We start from the raw sequence: 27,406 nt of genomic DNA, 5'->3' as shown, positions 1-27,406 counted from the left end.
CTGGGATATGGCCAAAAAATGAACAGACTATTGCTGGTTAAATGCACTTGGTGTGACAGCTTCACCCTGATGTAGGCTTTAGCCAAAAAACAACCACACCATTGAGGGTTAAATGCACTTGGTGACAGGCGCAGCTTGCCCCTGATTTTGTATATGGCCAAAAAATGAACAGACTATTGCTGGTTAAATGCACTTGGTGTGACAGCTTCACCCTGATGTAGGCTTTAGCCAAAAAACAACCACACCATTGAGGGTTAAATGCACTTGGTGACAGGCGCAGCTTGCCCCTGATTTTGTATATGGCCAAAAAATGAACAGACTATTGCTGGTTAAATGCACTTGGTGTGACAGCTTCACCCTGATGTAGGCTTTAGCCAAAAAACAACCACACCATTGAGGGTTAAATGCACTTGGTGACAGGCGCAGCTTGCCCCTGATTTTGTATATGGCCAAAAAATGAACAGACTATTGCTGGTTAAATGCACTTGGTGTGACAGCTTCACCCTGATGTAGGCTTTAGCCAAAAAACAACCACACCATTGAGGGTTAAATGCACTTGGTCGCAGCTTGTGCTGGCGCACCACAAGACACAAAATGGCCGCCGATCACCCCAGAAAAATGAGACTGACAAACGGTCTGTGCAGCCTAAAAACAGTGAGCAATTGAGGATCAGCAGCTCAATGATCCACAGCTGCAGATCGATCAGTTAATCAAGTCCTTTGGAGGAGTTAATCTGCCTAATCTCGCCCTACTGTCGCAGCCGCAACCTCTCCCTACGCTAATCAGAGCAGAGTGACGGGCGGCGCTATGTGACTCCAGCTTAAATAGAGGCTGGGTCACATGGTGCTCTGGCCAATCACAGCCATGCCAATAGTAGGCATGGCTGTGATGGCCTCTTGGGGCAAGTAGTATGACGCTTGTTGATTGGCTGCTTTGCAGCCTTTCAAAAAGCGCCAAGAAAGCGTCACAAAAGCGCGAAGAAAGCGACGAACACCGAACCCGAACCCGGACTTTTACGAAAATGTCCGGGTTCGGGTCCGTGTCACGGACACCCCAAAATTCGGTACGAACCCGAACTATACAGTTCGAGTTCGCTCATCCCTACCTGCTATATCAGAGCTATTTGAAATCTATCCCAAAAAGGGTATATAATATTGAAGGTGCACATTGGGTCATTCAGAATAACTTCACACACACGCTTCTGTGCATTTCCAAGTCTAATTCTGTCACTAAATCCATACCGGTGACCCAGCGCCTAAATACTAGGCCTCAAATTTAATTCCCTCTAAATCTCTCGTTACCCACCGCTGTACTGTTGTTGCTGGGCAAGATATTTAGTGTCCGTCAAAGCACATTTTTTGTTCTGGGTTGAAGTACAATTCCCAATTTAGCAATTTCATAATTTAGTGGTTTCTGCTATATCAGAGCTATTTGAAATCTATCCCTAAAAGGGTATATAATATTGAAGGTGCACATAGGGTCATTCAGAATAACTTCACACACACCCGCTACTGTGTATTTCCAAGTCTAATTCTGTCACTAAATCCATACCGGTGACCCAGCGCCTAAATACTAGGCCTCAAATTTAATTCCCTCTAAATCTCTCGTTACCCACCGTTGTACTGTTGTTGCTGGGCAAGATATTTAGTGTCCGTCAAAGCACATTTTTTGTTCTGGGTTGAAGTACAATTCCCAATTTAGCAATTTCATAATTTAGTGGTTTCTGCTATATCAGAGCTATTTGAAATCTATCCCTAAAAGGGTATATAATATTCAAGGTGCACATTGGGTCATTCAGAATAACTTCACACACACACGCTTCTGTGCATTTCCAAGTCTAATTCTGTCACTAAATCCATACCGGTCACCCAGCGCCTAAATACTAGGCCTCAAATTTATATCCCGCTGAATTTGAATACAATACATTGGGCCAAATAATATATTTGTTGTTGTGGTGAACCATAACAATGAGAAAAACATCTAGTAAGGGACGCGGACGTGGACATGGTCGTGGTGGTGTTAGTGGACCCTCTGGTGCTGGGAGAGGACGTGGCCGTTCTGCCACATCCACACGTCCTAGTGTACCAACTACCTCAGGTCCCAGTAGCCGCCAGAATTTACAGCGATATATGGTGGGGCCCAATGCCGTTCTAAGGATGGTAAGGCCTGAGCAGGTACAGGCATTAGTCAATTGGGTGGCCGACAGTGGATCCAGCACGTTCACATTATCTCCCACCCAGTCTTCTGCAGAAAGCGCACAGATGGCGCCTGAAAACCAACCCCATCAGTCTGTCACATCACCCCCATGCATACCAGGGAAACTGTCTCAGCCTCAAGTTATGCAGCAGTCTCTTATGCTGTTTGAAGACTCCGCTGGCAGGGTTTCCCAAGGGCATCCACCTAGCCCTTCCCCAGCGGTGAAAGACATAGAATGCACTGACGCACAACCACTTATGTTTCCTGATGATGAGGACATGGGAATACCACCTCAGCATGTCTCTGATGATGACGAAACACAGGTGCCAACTGCTGCGTCTTTCTGCAGTGTGCAGACTGAACAGGAGGTCAGGGATCAAGACTGGGTGGAAGACGATGCAGGGGACGATGAGGTCCTAGACCCCACATGGAATGAAGGTCGTGCCACTGACTTTCACAGTTCGGAGGAAGAGGCAGTGGTGAGACCGAGCCAACAGCGTAGCAAAAGAGGGAGCAGTGGGCAAAAGCAGAACACCCGCCGCCAAGAGACTCCGCCTGCTACTGACCGCCGCCATCTGGGACCGAGCACCCCAAAGGCAGCTTCAAGGAGTTCCCTGGCATGGCACTTCTTCAAACAATGTGCTGACGACAAGACCCGAGTGGTTTGCACGCTGTGCCATCAGAGCCTGAAGCGAGGCATTAACGTTCTGAACCTGAGCACAACCTGCATGACCAGGCACCTGCATGCAAAGCATGAACTGCAGTGGAGTAAACACCTTAAAACCAAGGAAGTCACTCAGGCTCCCCCTGCTACCTCTTCTGCTGCTGCCGCCTCGGCCTATTCTGCTGCTGCCGCCTCGGCCTCTTCCTCCGCCTCTGGAGGAACGTTGGCACCTGCCGCCCAGCAAACAGGGGATGTACCACCAACACCACCACCACCACCTCCGTCACCAAGCGTCTCAACCATGTCACACGCCAGCGTTCAGCTCTCCATCTCACAAACATTTGATAGAAAGCGTAAATTCCCACCTAGCCACCCTCGATCCCTGGCCCTGAATGCCAGCATTTCTAAACTACTGGCCTATGAAATGCTGTCATTTAGGCTGGTGGACACAGACAGCTTCAAACAGCTCATGTCGCTTGCTGTCCCACAGTATGTTGTTCCCAGCCGGCACTACTTCTCCAAGAGAGCCGTGCCTTCCCTGCACAACCAAGTATCCGATAAAATCAAGTGTGCACTGCGCAACGCCATCTGTAGCAAGGTCCACCTAACCACAGATACGTGGACCAGTAAGCACGGCCAGGGACGCTATATCTCCCTAACTGCACACTGGGTAAATGTAGTGGCAGCTGGGCCCCAGGCGGAGAGCTGTTTGGCGCACGTCCTTCCGCCGCCAAGGATCGCAGGGCAACATTCTTTGCCTCCTGTTGCCACCTCCTCCTTCTCGGCTTCCTCCTCCTCTTCTTCCACCTGCTCATCCAGTCAGCCACACACCTTCACCACCAACTTCAGCACAGCCCGGGGTAAACGTCAGCAGGCCATTCTGAAACTCATATGTTTGGGGGACAGGCCCCACACCGCACAGGAGTTGTGGCGGGGTATAGAACAACAGACCGACGAGTGGTTGCTGCCGGTGAGCCTCAAGCCCGGCCTGGTGGTGTGTGATAATGGGCGAAATCTCGTTGCAGCTCTGGGACTAGCCAATTTGACGCACATCCCTTGCTTGGCGCATGTGCTGAATTTGGTGGTGCAGAAGTTCATTCACAACTACCCCGACATGTCAGAGCTGCTGCATAAAGTGCGGGCCGTCTGTTCGCGCTTCCGGCGTTCACATCCTGCTGCTGCTCGCCTGTCTGCGCTACAGCGTAACTTCGGCCTTCCCGCTCACCGCCTCATATGCGACGTGCCCACCAGGTGGAACTCCACCTTGCACATGCTGGACAGACTGTGCGAGCAGCAGCAGGCCATAGTGGAGTTTCAGCTGCAGCACGCACGGGTCAGTCGCACTACAGAACAGCACCACTTCACCACCAATGACTGGGCCTCCATGCGAGACCTGTGTGCCCTGTTGCGCTGTTTCGAGTACTCCACCAACATGGCCAGTGGCGATGACACCGTTATCAGCGTTACAATACCACTTCTATGTCTCCTTGAGAAAACACTTAGGGCGATGATGGAAGAGGAGGTGGCCCAGGAGGAGGAGGAGGAGGAAGAGGGGTCATTTTTAGCACTTTCAGGCCAGTCTCTTCGAAGTGACTCAGAGGGAGGTTTTTGGCAACAGCAGAGGCCAGGTACAAATGTGGCCAGCCAGGGCCCACTACTGGAGGACGAGGAGGACGAGGATGAGGAGGAGGTGGAGGAGGATGAGGATGAAGCATGGTCACAGCGGGGTGGCACCCAACGCAGCTCGGGTCCATCACTGGTGCGTGGCTGGGGGGAAAGGCAGGACGATGACGATACGCCTCCCACAGAGGACAGCTTGTCCTTATCCCTGGGCAGCCTGGCACACATGAGCGACTACATGCTGCAGTGCCTGCGCAACGACAGCAGAGTTGCCCACATTTTAACCTGTGCGGACTACTGGGTTGCCACCCTGCTGGATCCACGCTACAAAGACAATGTGCCCACCTTACTTCCTGCACTGGAGCGTGATAGGAAGATGCGCGAGTACAAGCGCACGTTGGTAGACACGCTACTGAGAGCATTCCCAAATGTCACAGGGGAACAAGTGGAAGCCCAAGGCCAAGGCAGAGGAGGAGCAAGAGGTCGCCAAGGCAGCTGTGTCACGGCCAGCTCCTCTGAGGGCAGGGTTAGCATGGCAGAGATGTGGAAAACTTTTGTCAACACGCCACAGCTAACTGCACCACCACCTGATACGCAACGTGTTAGCAGGAGGCAACATTTCACTAACATGGTGGAACAGTACGTGTGCACACCCCTCCACGTACTGACTGATGGTTCGGCCCCATTCAACTTCTGGGTCTCTAAATTGTCCACGTGGCCAGAGCTAGCCTTTTATGCCTTGGAGGTGCTGGCCTGCCCGGCAGCCAGCGTTTTGTCTGAACGTGTATTCAGCACGGCAGGGGGCGTCATTACAGACAAACGCAGCCGCCTGTCTACAGCCAATGTGGACAAGCTGACGTTCATAAAAATGAACCAGGCATGGATCCCACAGGACCTGTCCGTCCCTTGTCCAGATTAGACATTAACTACCTCCCCATAACCATATATTATTGGACTCCAGGGCACTTCCTCATTCAATCCTATTTTTATTTTCATTTTACCATTATATTGCGAGGCTACCCAAAGTTGAATGAACCTCTCCTCTGCCTGTGTGCTAGGCCTAAATATATGCCAATGGACTGTTGCAGTGGTGGGTGACGTGAAGCCTCATTCTCTGCTATGACATGCAGACTGATTCTCTGCTGACATGAAGCCAGATTGTCTGTTACGGGACCTCTCTGCTCTGCCTGTGTGCTAGGCCTAAATATATGCCAATGGACTGTTGCAGTGGTGGGTGACGTGAAGCCTCATTCTCTGCTATGACATGCAGACTGATTCTCTGCTGACATGAAGCCAGATTGTCTGTTACGGGACCTCTCTGCTCTGCCTGTGTGCTAGGCCTAAATATATGCCAATGGACTGTTGCAGTGGTGGGTGACGTGAAGCCTCATTCTCTGCTATGACATGCAGACTGATTCTCTGCTGACATGAAGCCAGATTGTCTGTTACGGGACCTCTCTGCTCTGCCTGTGTGCTAGGCCTAAATATATGCCAATGGACTGTTGCAGTGGTGGGTGACGTGAAGCCTCATTCTCTGCTATGACATGCAGACTGATTCTCTGCTGACATGAAGCCAGATTGTCTGTTACGGGACCTCTCTGCTCTGCCTGTGTGCTAGGCCTAAATATATGCCAATGGACTGTTGCAGTGGTGGCTGACGTGAAGCCTCATTCTCTGCTATGACATGCAGACTGATTCTCTGCTGACATGAAGCCAGATTGTCTGTTACGGGACCTCTCTGCTCTGCCTGTGTGCTAGGCCTAAATATATGCCAATGGACTGTTGCAGTGGTGGGTGACGTGAAGCCTCATTCTCTGCTATGACATGCAGACTGATTCTCTGCTGACATGAAGCCAGATCCTCTGTTACGGGAGCTCTCTCCTCTGCCTGGGTGCTGGGCCTAAATTTATGACAATTGACTGTTGCAGTGGTGGGTGACGTGAAGCCTGATTCTCTGCTATGATATGAAGACTGATTCTCTGCTGACATGAAGCCAGATTGTCTGTTACGGGACCTTTCTCCTCTGCCTGGGTTCTGGGCCTAAATTTATGAAAATTGACTCTTACAGTGGTGGGTGACGTGAAGCCTGATTCTCTGCTATGATATGAAGACTGATTCTCTGCTGACATGAAGCCAGATTCTCTGTTACGGGACCTCTCTCCTCTGCCTGGGTGCTGGGTAGTGTTGAGCGCGAATATTCGAAAAGCAAATTTTTTTCGCGAATATCGCAACTTCGCGATTTCGCGAATATTTCGAATATAGTGCTATATATTCGTAAAAACGAATATTCGTTTTTTGTTTCCCCCCCCCCCCCCACAAAATTACAGTACACATATAATTGATTGTTTCCCAAAGGTCCAACAGCTCAGATCTTACTCACATTGCCTAGAAAGTGATTGAGGCGCGAATCTTCGTAAGGCGATTTTATTAGCGCACATGCGAATATCGGCACGTCCCAGAACAGAGGCAAAGGGCTTTGCATTCATACATTAGTGAATTGAGTTGCGAATCTTCGTAAGGCGATTTTATTAGCGCACATGCGAATATCTACACTTGTCCCAGAACAGAGGCAAAGGGCTTTGCATTCATACATTAGTGATTGAATTGAGCTGCGAATCTTCGTAAGGCGATTTTATTAACGCAAATGCAAATATCTACACTTGTCCCCAGAACAGAGAGGCAAAGGCCTGTGCATTCATATAGTATAGCACCATATTCGCGAATACGTAGAACTTCGTAAAAGTCGATTTACGAATATTCGTATTTTTTATTTTACTTTCCACCTTACAGATTACATTGATCTGTACTCTGTCAACTACTGTCATCACCCCCCACTGTATCTCGATTGATTCCCAAAAGTCTCACATTCCCTAGAAAGTGATTGAGGTGCGAATCTTCGTAAGGCGATTTTATTAGCGCACATGCGAATATCTACACTTGTCCCAGAACAGAGGCAAAGGGCATTGCATTCATACATTAGTGATTGAATTGAGTTGCGAATCTTCGTAAGGCGATTTCATTAGCGCACATGTGAATTTTGCATAGCATATGTATTATGCGATAATTCGAATTATCGCATATGCGAAATAATAACGAATTTGAATAATCGCGAATATTTTACGAATATTCTTTCGAATATTCACAAAATTTCGCGAATTCGAATATGGGACATGCCGCTCAACACTAGTGCTGGGCCTAAATTTATGACAATGGACTGTTGCAGTGGTGGGTGACGTGAAGCCTGATTCTCTGCTATGACATGCAGACTGATTCTCTGCTGACATGAAGCCAGATTGTCTGTTACGGGACCTCTCTCCTCTGCCTGGGTGCTGGGCCTAAATATATGCCAATGGACTGTTGCAGTGGTGGCTGACGTGAAGCCTCATTCTCTGCTATGACATGCAGACTAATTCTCTGCTGACATGAAGACAGATTCTCTGTTACGGGACCTCTCTCCTCTGCCTGGGTGCCGGGGCCTAAATATCTGAGAATGGACTGTTCCAGTGGTGGCTGACGTGAAGCCTCATTCTCTGCTATGACATGCAGACTAATTCTCTGCTGACATGAAGACAGATTCTCTGTTACGGGACCTCCCTCCTCTGCCTGGGTGCTGGGCCTAAATATATGCCAATGGACTGTTGCAGTGGTGGCTGACGTGAAGCCTCATTCTCTGCTATGACATGCAGACTAATTCTCTGCTGACATGAAGACAGATTCTCTGTTACGGGACCTCCCTCCTCTGCCTGGGTGCTGGGCCTAAATATATGCCAATGGACTGTTGCAGTGGTGGGTGACGTGAAGCCTCATTCTCTGCTATGACATGCAGACTAATTCTCTGCTGACATGAAGACAGATTCTCTGTTACGGGACCTCCCTCCTCTGCCTGGGTGCTGGGCCTAAATATATGCCAATGGACTGTTGCAGTGGTGGCTGACGTGAAGCCTCATTCTCTGCTATGACATGCAGACTAATTCTCTGCTGACATGAAGACAGATTCTCTGTTACGGGACCTCTCTCCTCTGCCTGGGTGCCGGGGCCTAAATATCTGAGAATGGACTGTTCCAGTGGTGGGTGACGGGAAGCCAGATTCTCTGCTATGGAACCTCTCTCCAATTGATTTTGGTTAATTTTTATTTATTTAATTTTTATTTTAATTCATTTCCCTATCCACATTTGTTTGCAGGGGATTTACCTACATGTTGCTGCCTTTTGCAGCCCTCTAGCTCTTTCCTGGGCTGTTTTACAGCCTTTTTAGTGCCGAAAAGTTCGGGTCCCCATTGACTTCAATGGGGTTCGGGTTCGGGACGAAGTTCGGATCGGGTTCGGATCCCGAACCCGAACATTTCCGGGATGTTCGGCCGAACTTCTCGAACCCGAACATCCAGGTGTTCGCTCAACTCTAGTGATGAGTTGGACATGTGATGAGTCTGTGCAATGCATGATTTGAAACCATGACAGCGTAGTGTTCTACTGATAGTGACCTCTGAAACTGTGGTCCCAGGTCTCTTCATGTCATTGCCCAGCTCCTCCCTTGTAGTTCTGGGCTGATTACTCACCTTTCTTATCATCAGTAATACCCCACGAGGTCAGATCTTGCATGGAGCCCCAGTCCGAGGGAGACTGATTAGTCATCTTTAGGCTCTTACATTTTCTAACAATTGCTCCAACAGTTGATCTATTTTCACCAAGCTGCTTGAAAATTGCCCCGTAGCCCTTTTCAGCCTTGTGGAGGTCTACAATTTTTTCTCTCGTGTCTTTTGACAGCTCTTTGGTCTTGCCCATGGTAGTAGTTGGCGTCTGACTGACTGTGGGGTGGACAGGGGTCTTTAAAGAGCTCAGACAAGTGCTACTAAGTTATATTAATGATTGGAGTAGAAGTGGACTTTTTAAAGGCACAGTAACAGGTCTTTGAGAGCCAGAATTCTTGCTGTTTCTCAGGTGTTCAAATACTTATGTTCAGCAGTGCAAGACAAATAAATTCATACAGTGATTTCCAGAATTTGTGTTTATTTTTTTATTCTGTCTCTAAGTGGGAATGCAGAGAATTTCAATGTGAATTTCAGACCCCTCCATGATTTCTAAGTGGGAGAACTTGCAAAATCGCAGGGTGTTCAAATACCTCTGTTCCTCACTGTACGTGCTGCTGTATAGCAAGTATAGAAAAATCTGGTGTATGTGTGGGGTGACGACTTGGCCATATTCATTGGGCCCCAGATCGTTTGAGAACCTAGCAACGCCCCTGCCTGTGGTAAGTCTTGATTCACGTACATTAATTATATGACCCTCAGGTGGTCCTGAGGACTGGAGTTGAGAAACACTCTGCAGCCTTTATGGAACTGCTCCGTACAGTATTAGAACAAAGTTTTATGCAAATCGACTTCAGATGTTTCATCCAAAGTCGATTTGCTCATCCCTAAAGCCTCATTCACACGTCAGTGTTCGGTCAGTGATTTCCATCAGTGATTGTGAGCCAAAACCTGGATTGGAGCCTCCACAGAGATAAGGTATAAAGGAAAGATCTGCACCTGTTCTGTGTTTAGAGCCGCACCTGGTTTTGGCTCAAAATCACTGATGGAAATCACTGACCAAACACTGACTGTGTGAATGAGGCCTAAAAGTGACATGTCGGATTTGCAAAAAATTGCCTGGGCAGAAAGTTGAAAACTGGCTCTGTTTTTAAGGGGTTAAAAAAGGACCTACTTTCAACTAATGATTCTTCTACTGATTTTTCTGCTGTGGCTTTTGCAGTGTAAACATATATGTAGCCTAAGAATAATGGATCAAAGCAAACCTAGACTGTTCCTACGATCAGAAATGTGAACTGTAGTTAGATTTATGGAGTTCTGATCCTGCCATGCATTTTTTTATGTCCTTTTGTTTTTATGATTAATTAGGGCATTAAAAGAACATTTTTAATGCTCACTGAGCTTTTTATTTCCTAACATTTATGTATTTGTTTTTCTGCGCTGCTTGCTCTGCTGTTGGTAACATCAGCTGTATTTCTGCTCTTGGTTGACAAGTTATCGAATTAAATGGCAAAATATTTGCTTTGCCTTTCCAGACCATAACCTTTTCATCCCAACCTGAGATACAGTTTATTTATGTAACAGCTGTGGAGGACATGAGCTTCTGGATCTGCTCGAGAGTCATCAGGTGTGACAGGATCTCCTAATTGTGCTGCATGTGGTGCTCAGGAAATCTGCAATCAAACTGAAAGGCCATGGCAGGACAAAGCTGCAAACAGGGAAAATGGGGACATATGCCTTTCAGCAATATATTTTTGTGGCTCCGTGTAATGTGCATATGCAAACAATTGCCAAAGGGAACCTTAAACTCTACTATACTGCCTCCACACCTTACTACATAACCAGATAAAGTTTCTAAATATGCCTTTGCATGGACTTGCATATTCATTTTTAAATGAGTTAAAGAGGCTCTATCACTAGGATTAACCCTATTAAACCAGACACACTGTCTGGTAAGGCTAATCATGCTGATAAAAACAATACCTTTCTTTTGTCTGTACGATAAACAGCTACAGAGAAATATGCATTTTTATTCATATGCAAATAAGCAATTGGAGAACCAGGAGGCGGGCTGAATCGTCTGAGCACTGCTCTGTAACACCCCTGTGCTCTGAACACTCCCCCCCTTGATTGACAGGGCTAGACATGCTGAGGGCAGAGCTGTGTGCTAGCATGTAAATATAATATACACCATGTACTATAGCTTCACCATATTAAGATCTACTCAGAAAGCTAATGTACATATTTCTGCTTTATTCACAGGCAGAATATATGATTACAAAGACACCAGTAATATGTCAGCTTCTGAACATATCAAAAACATATGTTTTCATGTGGTGCTGCTATAGCTTAGTGGTTTAGTGGCTTACCCTGACTATAGAGCTCTTAGGTTCAAATCCAAGAAGAGATATACATTTTCTTTTGTTATTTTTTTTCTATACTATAATAAATATATAATAACAAGGCTTTACTATACAGAGAATAGTGGTTTTTTTTTTGTTCTTTTCTTCCTAAAACCTATTACCTACTTATTCACAAACACAATATATGATTATAAAGAAACCAGTAATATTTAGTACTTTCTAGAAAAAAAAATATATTATTCTCACTATAATAACATAGACTTTTCTCATGGGAAAAATGTAGAAGAAAAATATCTGGAGAAAAAAATGTTGATGTCTCTCCCAAGATTCAAAGCTGGGATCTCTACATTCAAAATCAATCATTTAAGCTGCAATCTATAGTATTACCACACAAAGGTATGTGTTATTCCCACACTTATAAGTAGAGTTGAGCGAACACCTGGATGTTCGGGTTCGAGAAGTTCGGCCGAACATCCCGGAAATGTTCGGGTTCGGGATCCGAACCCGATCCGAACTTCGTCCCGAACCCGAACCCCATTGAAGTCAATGGGGACCCGAACTTTTCGGCACTAAAAAGGCTGTAAAACAGCCCAGGAAAGAGCTAGAGGGCTGCAAAAGGCAGCAACATGTAGGTAAATCCCCTGCAAACAAATGTGGATAGGGAAATGAATTAAAATAAAAATTAAATAAATAAAAATTAACCAAAATCAATTGGAGAGAGGTTCCATAGCAGAGAATCTGGCTTCCCGTCACCCACCACTGGAACAGTCCATTCTCAGATATTTAGGCCCCGGCACCCAGGCAGAGGAGAGAGGTCCCGTAACAGAGAATCTGTCTTCATGTCAGCAGAGAATTAGTCTGCATGTCATAGCAGAGAATGAGGCTTCACGTCAGCCACCACTGCAACAGTCCATTGGCATATATTTAGGCCCAGCACCCAGGCAGAGGAGGGAGGTCCCGTAACAGAGAATCTGTCTTCATGTCAGCAGAGAATTAGTCTGCATGTCATAGCAGAGAATGAGGCTTCACGTCAGCCACCACTGCAACAGTCCATTGGCATATATTTAGGCCCAGCACACACACAGGCAGAGGAGAGAGGTCCCGTAACAGAGAATCTGGCTTCATGTCAGCAGAGAATCAGTCTGCATGTCATAGCAGAGAATGAGGCTTCACGTCAGCCACCACTGCAACAGTCCATTGGCATATATTTAGGCCCAGCACCCAGGCAGAGGAGAGAGGTCCCGTAACAGACAATCTGGCTTCATGTCAGTAGAGAATCAGTCTGCATGTCATAGCAGAGAATCAGGCTTCACGTCACCCACCACTGGAACAGTCCATTGTCATAAATTTAGGCCCAGCACCCAGGCAGAGGAGAGAGGTCCCGTAACAGACAATCTGGCTTCATGTCAGCAGAGAATTAGTCTGCATGTCATAGCAGAGAATGAGGCTTCACGTCAGCCACCACTGCAACAGTCCATTGGCATATATTTAGGCCTAGCACACAGGCAGAGGAGAGAGGTCCCGTAACAGACAATCTGGCTTCATGTCAGCAGAGAATCAGTCTGCATGTCATAGCAGAGAATGAGGCTTCACGTCACCCACCACTGCAACAGTCCATTGGCATATATTTAGGCCTAGCACACAGGCAGAGCAGAGAGGTCCCGTAACAGACAATCTGGCTTCATGACAGCAGAGAATCAGTCTGCATGTCATAGCAGAGAATGAGGCTTCACGTCACCCACCACTGCAACAGTCCATTGGCATATATTTAGGCCTAGCACACAGGCAGAGCAGAGAGGTCCCGTAACAGACGATCTGGCTTCATGTCAGCAGAGAATCAGTCTGCATGTCATAGCAGAGAATGAGGCTTCACGTCAGCCACCACTGCAACAGTCCATTGGCATATATTTAGGCCTAGCACACAGGCAGAGGAGAGAGGTCCCGTAACAGACAATCTGGCTTCATGTCAGCAGAGAATCAGTCTGCATGTCATAGCAGAGAATGAGGCTTCACGTCACCCACCACTGCAACAGTCCATTGGCATATATTTAGGCCCAGCACCCAGGCAGAGGAGGGAGGTCCCGTAACAGAGAATCTGTCTTCATGTCAGCAGAGAATTAGTCTGCATGTCATAGCAGAGAATGAGGCTTCACGTCAGCCACCACTGCAACAGTCCATTGGCATATATTTAGGCCCAGCACCCAGGCAGAGGAGGGAGGTCCCGTAACAGAGAATCTGTCTTCATGTCAGCAGAGAATTAGTCTGCATGTCATAGCAGAGAATGAGGCTTCACGTCAGCCACCACTGCAACAGTCCATTGGCATATATTTAGGCCCAGCACACACACAGGCAGAGGAGAGAGGTCCCGTAACAGAGAATCTGTCTTCATGTCAGCAGAGAATTAGTCTGCATGTCATAGCAGAGAATGAGGCTTCACGTCAGCCACCACTGCAACAGTCCATTGTCATAAATTTAGGCCCAGCACCCAGGCAGAGGAGAGAGGTCCCGTAACAGACAATCTGGCTTCATGTCAGCAGAGAATTAGTCTGCATGTCATAGCAGAGAATGAGGCTTCACGTCAGCCACCACTGCAACAGTCCATTGGCATATATTTAGGCCCAGCACACACACAGGCAGAGGAGAGAGGTCCCGTAACAGAGAATCTGTCTTCATGTCAGCAGAGAATTAGTCTGCATGTCATAGCAGAGAATGAGGCTTCACGTCAGCCACCACTGCAACAGTCCATTGGCATATATTTAGGCCCAGCACCCAGGCAGAGGAGGGAGGTCCCGTAACAGAGAATCTGTCTTCATGTCAGCAGAGAATTAGTCTGCATGTCATAGCAGAGAATGAGGCTTCACGTCAGCCACCACTGCAACAGTCCATTGGCATATATTTAGGCCCAGCACACACACAGGCAGAGGAGAGAGGTCCCGTAACAGAGAATCTGGCTTCATGTCAGCAGAGAATCAGTCTGCATGTCATAGCAGAGAATGAGGCTTCACGTCAGCCACCACTGCAACAGTCCATTGGCATATATTTAGGCCCAGCACACACACAGGCAGAGGAGAGAGGTCCCGTAACAGAGAATCTGGCTTCATGTCAGCAGAGAATCAGTCTGCATGTCATAGCAGAGAATGAGGCTTCACGTCAGCCACCACTGCAACAGTCCATTGGCATATATTTAGGCCCAGCACACACACAGGCAGAGGAGAGAGGTCCCGTAACAGAGGATCTGGCTTCATGTCAGCAGAGAATCAGTCTGCATGTCATAGCAGAGAATCAGGCTTCACGTCAGCCACCACTGCAACAGTCCATTGTCATAAATTTAGGCCCAGCACCCAGGCAGAGGAGAGAGGTCCCGTAACAGACAATCTGGCTTCATGTCAGCAGAGAATCAGTCTGCATGTCATAGCAGAGAATGAGGCTTCACGTCAGCCACCACTGCAACAGTCCATTGGCATATATTTAGGCCTAGCACACAGGTAGAGGAGAGAGGTCCCGTAACAGAGAATCTGGCTTCATGTCAGCAGAGAATCAGTCTGCATGTCATAGCAGAGAATGAGGCTTCACGTCACCCACCACTGCAACAGTCCATTGGCATATATTTAGGCCTAGCACACAGGCAGAGGAGAGGTTCATTCAACTTTGGGTAGCCTCGCAATATAATGGTAAAATGAAAATAAAAATAGGATTGAATGAGGAAGTGCCCTGGAGTCCAATAATATATGGTTATGGGGAGGTAGTTAATGTCTAATCTGGACAAGGGACGGACAGGTCCTGTGGGATCCATGCCTGGTTCATTTTTATGAACGTCAGCTTGTCCACATTGGCTGTAGACAGGCGGCTGCGTTTGTCTGTAATGACGCCCCCTGCCGTGCTGAATACACGTTCAGACAAAACGCTGGCTGCCGGGCAGGCCAGCACCTCCAAGGCATAAAAGGCTAGCTCTGGCCACGTGGACAATTTAGAGACCCAGAAGTTGAATGGGGCCGAACCATCAGTCAGTACGTGGAGGGGTGTGCACACGTACTGTTCCACCATGTTAGTGAAATGTTGCCTCCTGCTAACACGTTGCGTATCAGGTGGTGGTGCAGTTAGCTGTGGCGTGTTGACAAAAGTTTTCCACATCTCTGCCATGCTAACCCTGCCCTCAGAGGAGCTGGCCGTGACACAGCTGCCTTGGCGACCTCTTGCTCCTCCTCTGCCTTGGCCTTGCTCTTCCACTTGTTCCCCTGTGACATTTGGGAATGCTCTCAGTAGCGCGTCTACCAAAGTGCGCTTGTACTCGCGCATCTTCCTATCACGCTCCAGTGCAGGAAGTAAGGTGGGCACATTGTCTTTGTAGCGTGGATCCAGCAGGGTGGCAACCCAGTAGTCCGCACAGGTTAAAATGTGGGCAACTCTGCTGTCGTTGCGCAGGCACTGCAGCATGTAGTCGCTCATGTGTGCCAGGCTGCCCAGGGGTAAGGACAAGCTGTCCTCTGTGGGAGGCGTATCGTCATCGTCCTGCCTTTCCCCCCAGCCACGCACCAGTGATGGACCCGAGCTGCGTTGGGTGCCACCCCGCTGTGACCATGCTTCATCCTCATCCTCCTCCACCTCCTCCTCATCCTCGTCCTCCTCGTCCTCCAGTAGTGGGCCCTGGCTGGCCACATTTGTACCTGGCCTCTGCTGTTGCCAAAAACCTCCCTCTGAGTCACTTCGAAGAGACTGGCCTGAAAGTGCTAAAAATGACCCCTCTTCCTCCTCCTCCTCCTCCTCCTGGGCCACCTCCTCTTCCATCATCGCCCTAAGTGTTTTCTCAAGGAGACATAGAAGTGGTATTGTAACGCTGATAACGGTGTCATCGCCACTGGCCATGTTGGTGGAGTACTCGAAACAGCGCAACAGGGCACACAGGTCTCGCATGGAGGCCCAGTCATTGGTGGTGAAGTGGTGCTGTTCTGTAGTGCGACTGACCCGTGCGTGCTGCAGCTGAAACTCCACTATGGCCTGCTGCTGCTCGCACAGTCTGTCCAGCATGTGCAAGGTGGAGTTCCACCTGGTGGGCACGTCGCATATGAGGCGGTGAGCGGGAAGGCCGAAGTTACGCTGTAGCGCAGACAGGCGAGCAGCAGCAGGATGTGAACGCCGGAAGCGCGAACAGACGGCCCGCACTTTATGCAGCAGCTCTGACATGTCGGGGTAGTTGTGAATGAACTTCTGCACCACCAAATTCAGCACATGCGCCAAGCAAGGGATGTGCGTCAAATTGGCTAGTCCCAGAGCTGCAACGAGATTTCGCCCATTATCACACACCACCAGGCCGGGCTTGAGGCTCACCGGCAGCAACCACTCGTCGGTCTGTTGTTCAATACCCCGCCACAACTCCTGTGCGGTGTGGGGCCTGTCCCCCAAACATATGAGTTTCAGAATGGCCTGCTGACGTTTACCCCGGGCTGTGCTGAAGTTGGTGGTGAAGGTGTGTGGCTGACTGGATGAGCAGGTGGAAGAAGAGGAGGAGGAAGCCGAGAAGGAGGAGGTGGCAACAGGAGGCAAAGAATGTTGCCCTGCGATCCTTGGCGGCGGAAGGACGTGCGCCAAACAGCTCTCCGCCTGGGGCCCAGCTGCCACTACATTTACCCAGTGTGCAGTTAGGGAGATATAGCGTCCCTGGCCGTGCTTACTGGTCCACGTATCTGTGGTTAGGTGGACCTTGCTACAGATGGCGTTGCGCAGTGCACACTTGATTTTATCGGATACTTGGTTGTGCAGGGAAGGCACGGCTCTCTTGGAGAAGTAGTGCCGGCTGGGAACAACATACTGTGGGACAGCAAGCGACATGAGCTGTTTGAAGCTGTCTGTGTCCACCAGCCTAAATGACAGCATTTCATAGGCCAGTAGTTTAGAAATGCTGGCATTCAGGGCCAGGGATCGAGGGTGGCTAGGTGGGAATTTACGCTTTCTATCAAATGTTTGTGAGATGGAGAGCTGAACGCTGGCGTGTGACATGGTTGAGACGCTTGGTGACGGAGGTGGTGGTGGTGGTGTTGGTGGTACATCCCCTGTTTGCTGGGCGGCAGGTGCCAACGTTCCTCCAGAGGCGGAGGAAGAGGCCGAGGCGGCAGCAGCAGAATAGGCCGAGGCGGCAGCAGCAGAAGAGGTAGCAGGGGGAGCCTGAGTGACTTCCTTGGTTTTAAGGTGTTTACTCCACTGCAGTTCATGCTTTGCATGCAGGTGCCTGGTCATGCAGGTTGTGCTCAGGTTCAGAACGTTAATGCCTCGCTTCAGGCTCTGATGGCACAGCGTGCAAACCACTCGGGTCTTGTCGTCAGCACATTGTTTGAAGAAGTGCCATGCCAGGGAACTCCTTGAAGCTGCCTTTGGGGTGCTCGGTCCCAGATGGCTGCGGTCAGTAGCAGGCGGAGTCTCTTGGCGGCGGGTGTTCTGCTTTTGCCCACTGCTCCCTCTTTTGCTACGCTGTTGGCTCGGTCTCACCACTGCCTCTTCCTCCGAACTGTGAAAGTCAGTGGCACGACCTTCATTCCATGTGGGGTCTAGGACCTCATCGTCCCCTGCATCGTCTTCCACCCAGTCTTGATCCCTGACCTCCTGTTCAGTCTGCACACTGCAGAAAGACGCAGCAGTTGGCACCTGTGTTTCGTCATCATCAGAGACATGCTGAGGTGGTATTCCCATGTCCTCATCATCAGGAAACATAAGTGGTTGTGCGTCAGTGCATTCTATGTCTTTCACCGCTGGGGAAGGGCTAGGTGGATGCCCTTGGGAAACCCTGCCAGCGGAGTCTTCAAACAGCATAAGAGACTGCTGCATAACTTGAGGCTGAGACAGTTTCCCTGGTATGCATGGGGGTGATGTGACAGACTGATGGGGTTGGTTTTCAGGCGCCATCTGTGCGCTTTCTGCAGAAGACTGGGTGGGAGATAATGTGAACGTGCTGGATCCACTGTCGGCCACCCAATTGACTAATGCCTGTACCTGCTCAGGCCTTACCATCCTTAGAACGGCATTGGGCCCCACCATATATCGCTGTAAATTCTGGCGGCTACTGGGACCTGAGGTAGTTGGTACACTAGGACGTGTGGATGTGGCAGAACGGCCACGTCCTCTCCCAGCACCAGAGGGTCCACTAACACCACCACGACCATGTCCACGTCCGCGTCCCTTACTAGATGTTTTTCTCATTGTTATGGTTCACCACAACAACAAATATATTATTTGGCCCAATGTATTGTATTCAAATTCAGCGGGATATAAATTTGAGGCCTAGTATTTAGGCGCTGGGTGACCGGTATGGATTTAGTGACAGAATTAGACTTGGAAATGCACAGAAGCGTGTGTGTGTGAAGTTATTCTGAATGACCCAATGTGCACCTTGAATATTATATACCCTTTTAGGGATAGATTTCAAATAGCTCTGATATAGCAGAAACCACTAAATTATGAAATTGCTAAATTGGGAATTGTATTTCAACCCAGAACAAGAAATGTGCTTGAACGGACACTAAATAACTCGCCCAGCTACAGCACTAACGAGAGATTTAGCAGGATATAAATTTGAGGCCTAGTATTTAGGCGCTGGGTGACAGGTATGGGTTTAGTGACAGAATTAGACTTGGAAATACACAGTAGCGGGTGTGTGTGAAGTTATTCTGAATGACCCAATGTGCACCTTGAATATTATATACCCTTTTAGGGATAGATTTCAAATAGCTCTGATATAGCAGAAACCACTAAATTATGAAATTGCTAAATTGGGAATTGTATTTCAACCCAGAACAAGAAATGTGCTTGAACGGACACTAAATAACTCGCCCAGCTACAGCACTAAGGACAGATTTAGCGGGATATAAATTTGAGGCCTAGTATTTAGGCGCTGGGTGACAGGTATGGGTTTAGTGACAGAATTAGACTTGGAAATACACAGTAGCGGGTGTGTGTGAAGTTATTCTGAATGACCCAATGTGCACCTTGAATATTCTATACCCTTTTAGGGATAGATTTCAAATAGCTCTGATATAGCAGAAACCACTAAATTATGAAATTGCTAAATTGGGAATTGTATTTCAACCCAGAACAAGAAATGTGCTTGAACGGACACTAAATAACTCGCCCAGCTACAGCACTAACGAGAGATTTAGCAGGATATAAATTTGAGGCCTAGTATTTAGGCGCTGGGTGACAGGTATGGGTTTAGTGACAGAATTAGACTTGGAAATACACAGTGGCGGGTGTGTGTGAAGTTATTCTGAATGACCCAATGTGCACCTTGAATATTATATACCCTTTTAGGGATAGATTTCAAATAGCTCTGATATAGCAGAAACCACTAAATTATGAAATTGCTAAATTGGGAATTGTATTTCAACCCAGAACAAGAAATGTGCTTGAACGGACACTAAATAACTCGCCCAGCTACAGCACTAACGAGAGATTTAGCAGGATATAAATTTGAGGCCTAGTATTTAGGCGCTGGGTGACAGGTATGGGTTTAGTGACAGAATTAGACTTGGAAATACACAGTAGCGGGTGTGTGTGAAGTTATTCTGAATGACCCAATGTGCACCTTGAATATTATATACCCTTTTAGGGATAGATTTCAAATAGCTCTGATATAGCAGAAACCACTAAATTATGAAATTGCTAAATTGGGAATTGTATTTCAACCCAGAACAAGAAATGTGCTTGAACGGACACTAAATAACTCGCCCAGCTACAGCACTAAGGACAGATTTAGCAGGATATAAATTTGAGGCCTAGTATTTAGGCGCTGGGTGACAGGTATGGGTTTAGTGACAGAATTAGACTTAGAAATACACAGTAGCGGGTGTGTGTGAAGTTATTCTGAATGACCCTATGTGCACCTTGAATATTATATACCCTTTTAGGGATAGATTTCAAATAGCTCTGATACAGCAGAAACCACTAAATTTTTAAATTGCTATATTGGGAATTGTATTTCAACCCAGAACAAAAAATGTGCTTTGACGGACACTAAATAACTTTCCCAGCCACAACAGGACAGCGGTAACGAGAGATTTAGCGGGATATAAATTTGAGGCCTAGTATTTAGGCGCTGGGTGACCGGTATGGATTTAGTGACAGAATTAGACTGGGATATGGCCAAAAAATAACCACACTATTGCTGGTTAAATGCACTTGGTGATGGGCGCAGCTTGCCCCTGATGTAGTATATGGCCAAAAAATGAACAGACTATTGCTGGTTAAATGCACTTGGTGTCACAGCTTGACCAACCACACTACTGAGGGTTAAATGCACTTGGTGACGGGCGCAGCTTGCCCCTGATTTAGTATATGGCCAAAAAATGAACAGACTATTGCTGGTTAAATGCACTTAGTGTGATAGCTTGACCAACCACACTACTGAGGGTTAAATGCACTTGGTGTGACAGCTTCACCCTGATGTAGGCTTTAGCCAAAAAACAACCACACCATTGAGGGTTAAATGCACTTGGTCGCAGCTTGTGCTGGCGCACCACAAGACACAAAATGGCCGCCGATCACCCCAGAAAAATGTGACTGACAAACGGTCTGGGCAGCCTAAAAACAGTGAGCAATTGAGGATCAGCAGCTCAATGATCCACAGCTGCAGATCGATCAGTTAATCAAGTCCTTTGGAGGAGTTAATCTGCCTAATCTCGCCCTACTGTCGCAGCCGAAACCTCTCCCTACGCTAATCAGAGCAGAGTGACGGGCGGCGCTATGTGACTCCAGCTTAAATAGAGGCTGGGTCACATGGTGCTCTGGCCAATCACAGCCATGCCAATAGTAGGCATGGCTGTGATGGCCTCTTGGGGCAAGTAGTATGACGCTTGTTGATTGGCTGCTTTGCAGCCTTTCAAAAAGCGCCAAGAAAGCGTCACAAAAGCGCGAAGAAAGCGACGAACACCGAACCCGAACCCGGACTTTTACGAAAATGTCCGGGTTCGGGTCCGTGTCACGGACACCCCAAAATTCGGTACGAACCCGAACTATACAGTTCGAGTTCGCTCATCCCTACTTATAAGCTGACACATATTTATGCTGTCTGTATAATCATACATCATGTTTGTGAATAAAGCAGTAATATGTAGATTAGCTTTCGAAGCAGATATCAGTGTGGTGAAGCTAAAGTGTATGTGATATTTAGACGCTAGCACACAGGTCTTGGCCAGGGCTCTGCCCTCAGCATGTCTAACCCTGTCAATCAAGGGGAGGGGGAGTGTTCAGAGCACAGGGGGTGTTATATAGTAGTGTTCAGATGATTCAGCTCCGCCTCTGTGTGCTCGAAATTCTCATTTGCATGTGAATAAAATGCAGATATCACTGCAGCTGTTTATCATACAGACGAAAGAAAGGTATTGTTGTAATCAGCATGATGAACCCGACCAGGCAGTATGTCTGGTTTAATAGGGTTGATCCTGGTGACAGAGCCTCTTTAACCCCTTATGGACCGGGCTCATTTTCACCTTAAGGACCAGGCCATTTTTTGCAAATCTGACCAGTGTCACTTTATGTGTGAATAACCATTCTGAGATTGTTTTTTTCGCCACATATTGTACTTCATAACACTGGTAAAAATGGAGCAAAAAAATAATCATTTTTATTTATAAAAAAAATACCAAATTTACCCAACATTTTGAAAAATTAGCAAATTTCCAAGTTTCAATTTCTCTACTTCTATAATACATAGTAATACCTCAAAAATAGTTATTAATTTACATTCCCCATATGTCTATTTCATGTTTGTATCATTTTAGGAATGCCATTTTATTTTTGGGGGACGTTACAAGGCTTAGAAGTTTAGAAGCAAATCTTGAAATTTTTCCAAAATTTTCCAAAACCCACTTTTTAAGGACCATTTCAGGTCTGAAGTCACTTTGTGAGGCTTACATAATAGAAACCACCCAAAAATGACCCAATTTGGGAAACTACACCCCTCAAGGTATTTAAAACTGATTTAAAAACTTTGTTAACCCTTTAGGTGTTCCACAAGAGTTATTGGCAAATGGAGATGAAATTTCAGAATTTAAATTTTTGGGCAAAGTTTCCATTTTAATCAATTTTTCCAGTAACAAAGCAATGGTTAACAGCCAAACAAAACTCAATATTTATTGCCCTAATTCTGCAGTTTATAGAAACACCCCATATGTGGTCATAAACTACTGTACGGGCACACGGCAGGGTGCAAAAGGAAAGGAACACCATATGGTTTCTGGAAGTTTTGTTTGGCTGTTAACCCTTGCTTTGTTACAGGAAAAAATGGATAACAATTGAAAATTTGTCAAAAATAGCTGTTTTGCCACCATTTTTATTTTGTATTATTTACAACGTTCATCTGACAGGTTAGCTAATGTGCTAATTTTATAGAGCAGGTTCTTATGCACGTGGTGATACCTAATATGTATACTTTTTTTTATTTATTTAGGTTTTACACAATATCATTTTTGAAACTAGACGATTGTCTCAGGTTGGGTATAATTTTGCGGGATGAGATGACAGTTAGCCACTATTTTAGGGTGCATATGACTTTTTGATTGCTTGCTATTACACTTTTTGTGATGTAAGGTAAAAAAAATAGCTTTATTGACAACATTTTTTATTTTTATTTTTTACAGTGTTCACCTGAGGGGTTAGGTCATGTGGTATTTTTTAGAGCAGGTTCTTACGGACGTTGAAATACCTAATATGTATACCTTTTTATTATCTATTTAGGTTTTACATAATAATATCATTTTTAAAACAAAACAAAAAAAAAAAACATGTTTTAGTGTATCCATAGTCTGAGAGCCATAGTTTTTTTTTATTTTTTTGGCAAAAAAGGGTATAATTTTTTGCGGGATGAGGTGACGGTTAGATTGGCATCATTGTGGGGAGCATGCGCTTTTTTGATCGCTTGGTGTTGGACTTTTTGTGACGTAAGGTGACAAAACAAATGTTTTTTTAGCACAGTTTGTATTTTATTTTTTCGACAGTGTTCACTTGAGGGGTTATGTCATATGATATTTTTATAGAGCCGGACGTTACAGACGTGGCGATACCAAATATGTATACTTTCTTTTTTTTTTTTTTAAAGGGCTTCTGTCACTCCACTAAACTATTTTTTTTTATTTTGTCTCCTTAAAATCCTTATGCTGCAATTTCTCAATATATAGGGCTATTACTCCGTTTGGTTCAGTAGAATATAAAAAAACTGACTTTTATAATATGCAAATTACCTCTCTAGCAGCAGGTAGGGCGGCTACCTGCTGCTAGCAGCCGCATCCTCCATTCATAATGATGCCCCCTCCTCATGTTAATTGACAGGGCCAGCGGACGCGCTAATTCTCTGACTGGCCCTGTCTGCGTTTTAAATCTCGCGCCGGTCTTCAGTTGGCGCAGGCGCACTCAGTGGAGGACATCATCAGCGCAGGCACACTGAGGATGGAGCAGCTGAGCGAGCGTCCTCCACTGAGTGCGCCTGTGCCAACTGAAGACCGCCGCGGCCGCTGGCCCTGTCAATCAACATGAGGAGGGGGCGTCATTATGAATGGAGGATGCGGCTGCTAGCAGCAGGTAGCCGCCCTACCTGCTGATAGAGAGGTAATTTGCATATTATAAAAGTCAGTTTTTTTTTATATAACTACTGAACCAAACGGAGTAATAGCCCTATATATTGAGAAATCGCAGCGTAAGGATTTTAAGGAGACCAAAAAAAAAATATGAGTTTAGTGGAGTGACAGAAGCCCTTTAAGTTTTACACAATAATATCATTTTTTAAACAAAATAGAAATCATGTTTTAGTGTCTCCATAGTCTGAGAGTTATAGTTTTTTCAGTTTTTGGGAAATTGTCTTAGGTAGGGTATCATTTTTGTGGGATGAGATGACGGTTAGATTGCCACTATTTTGGGGGGCATATGACTTTTTTATTGCTTGCTATCACACTTTTTATGATGAAAGGTGACAAAAAATTGCTTTTTTGACACCTTTTTTTTTTACGGTGTTCACCTCAGGGTTTAGGTCATGTGGTATTTTTTTAGAGCAGGTTCTTACGGAAACGGTGATACCTAACATAAAAAAGCATTTTTGAAACAAAAAAATCATGTTTTAGTCTGAGAGCCATATATTTTTTTTTTTGGGCCATTGTCTCATGTAGGGGCAAATTTTTTAGCGGGATGAGGTGATGGTTTGATTGGTACTATATTGGTGTACATAAGACTTTTTTGATCACTTTTATTACCTATTTTGAAAAGTAAGGTGGGCAAAATTTCAATTTCATCATAGTTTTTATTTTAATTTTTTTATGGCGCTCACCGTGCGGGGAAAGTAATATGACCATTTTATAGATTAGGTTGTTACGGACGCGGTGATATCAAACACGTGTAGGGAATTATTTATATATTTTTTTAATCGGTGATAAATGTTTTTTTTATATTTTTACTTTTTTTTCACTTTTTGTTTCCATTTTTTTGACCCAGACCCACTTGGTTCTTGAATATACAGTGTGTCTGATGTCTGTATAATACAATACAGTTCACTATATAGTGTACTGTATTTTCGCTTTTAGCAGAAGTCTGATCAGCACCATGGACAGCTGGAAGCCTGTGAAGGAGTCCAGTTGCCATGGTAACCATCACTCGCTGCCAAGAATCGGGGCTGAAAAGGCGCAGTAGCCCCCAATGGGAGAGGGAGAGCGCTCCCTCCCTGTTAACCTCCTCCATACAGCGGTCCCTACGGACCGCGGCATGGAAGGGGTTAAACGGCTGACATCCGTGTGATGATGTCAGCCATTTCAAGCAGAGTGCTGACACTCTGCTAACCGCTCGGCCGTCCTGAAAATGAGAGGGAAGGCGGACGAATGATCGCGCGCCCGCACTGCCGCACTGGACCGCGGGGATCAGAAACTTCTGAAAGCGCTGCAAACCGCAGGTCTAAATTGACCTGCGGTTTGCAGTGAGCGCCGATATGGGGGGGAGATTGCAGGACCCCCCTCGGCATTGACCCAGAGTGCCTGCTGATTGATCTCAACAGGCACCCAGTTCCGATCACCGCCCGCAGTGCGGCGGTGATCGGAACTACACAGGACGTACCTGTACACCGTGTGTCCTTAAGTACCAGGACATCAGGGCGTACACGTATGCCCTGTGTCCCCAACAGGTTAAATTTAATCAGACCTCATATAGAACATTACTATCTCTTTCCAACAAAGATGAAACTAGCCCGATATCTCACATGGATCCAGAGTTCTCCCCATGCATTGCTCCAATTGCTCTGGTGATTAATTTCAGGCTAGCAGCTCAGGGGCATGTCCAGCTCAGGGGCATGTCCTTCTCAGGGGCATGTCCTTATTTCTGCAGCACTCTCCCTGTAACAGTTTCAGCTGGTGGCAATTGAAGGATGGAACTGAGTATATGCGTCCACCTCAGCAATGTTACTGAGGTGGACAGAGAAATAAGGAAAAGAGCAAAGATGCATATTTTTTTTATATAACTCAATGGCTATACTAAGTACATATAATAACAAAAGTATTTAGATGCAGTTTTGCAGTTGCTTTTTTTTTTATGTAGGATATTTTTCCTGGTACTACTTCTTAAAGTAACACATATAAACATTTATCTTTACAGCTGACTAGTAATTCAATCAGGTCAGGGGCAACTAGGAAAAACTAAAGGTGAAAATACGTAGTTACAACTAGAGATGAGCGAATTTCCGGTTATGAAATTCATTTGCAATTTGTTTACTGGTAAAAGGTGAATTGCGTTATGGATTCCGTTACCATGGACCATAACGCAATTCTATGCCAGAATGCATAACGGAATGCATATCTGAATAATGGAATGCATAACGCAAGTCACCTTTTACCAGTAAATGAAGCATGAACGAATTTCAAAATATGAAATTCGCTTATCTCTAGTTACAACCAACAAGAATAATTGAGTGAAATACTAATGGGTCAGACACAAGGCCGGACTGCCTTTTGACAATTCTGACAAATGTCAAGGTCAGGTAGTGCCTGACGCATATACAACTGTTTTGCCATGCTGAGAATGGCAATAGAGTTGAGAAGTGTGGCGAGCATCCCGGACCCACAATTCACTCTCACAGGCCACTAAGCCTGAAGCCTGTGAGGCAACACAGGCAGTCGTGAAGTGATGACATCATCACGACCACCTGCACCTAGTCTCAGGAAGTCATGATGACGTCATCGTACCAGAATGTAGGTGGTATGATGACTTCATTGCAACTGCCTGTCCTGTGATGCAGGCTGAAGCATCAAGATGGATTCAGTGTTTTTATTTTTCTCTGTCACTTTTGGGGTAATGCAGGATGGCAGTAAAAACAGCAGAAAAAAGTTCCAGCACTATTGAAGATTCTGTTGCTTTGTCTTTATTTTTGGTAACAAATTACATCATGTGAACACCATTTCATACCCCTGCAAATTGACGCGTTTCGAATTATACCTTTCTAAGTCGCAACTGTGTGCACTGCCTGACCCACGGGATTAAATAGATCCATTCCCCCTGAAAAGGAAGGGGAGGGGAACCACACCCCCAGGGCGAGGCAAAGCACTTACTCTGTCCTGTGCTACACCCATTATCTACATTTGACATTATATTTTTTTAAAACACAACAATGCAAAATATGAGGTAAAAAATACAAAAACACCTATCTAGGACAAGTTCACATTATAAGATCACTTGATACATTCCAGATCAGAACCTTTATCATGTGCAGTTTTGCCTAGAAAAAAATAGCATAATGTGAACACAGTGTAATAAAAAGCATACAAATGAGAAGATAAAATAGAAAGAAAAACTTAATTGAATAGGAAACCTTCTAATAACACTTAAAGGGGTTGTCCGGGTTTCGAGCTGAACCCGGACATACCCATATTTTCACCCAGGCAGCCCCCCTGAGGCTAGAATCAGAGCATCTCATGCTCTGATGCGCACCCTTGCCCTGCACTAAACCGTGCAGGGCATGTACTCTTTTGTTTCGCCAGCAGGGTGTTCGGTGACGTCACCGGGCTTCCTGGCAGCCCCATGGAGATCCC

Source organism: Bufo gargarizans, chromosome 4, assembly GCF_014858855.1.
Source record: "Bufo gargarizans isolate SCDJY-AF-19 chromosome 4, ASM1485885v1, whole genome shotgun sequence".
Taxonomy (NCBI): Eukaryota; Metazoa; Chordata; class Amphibia; order Anura; family Bufonidae; genus Bufo; species Bufo gargarizans.
This window is presented reverse-complemented; position numbering follows the sequence as displayed.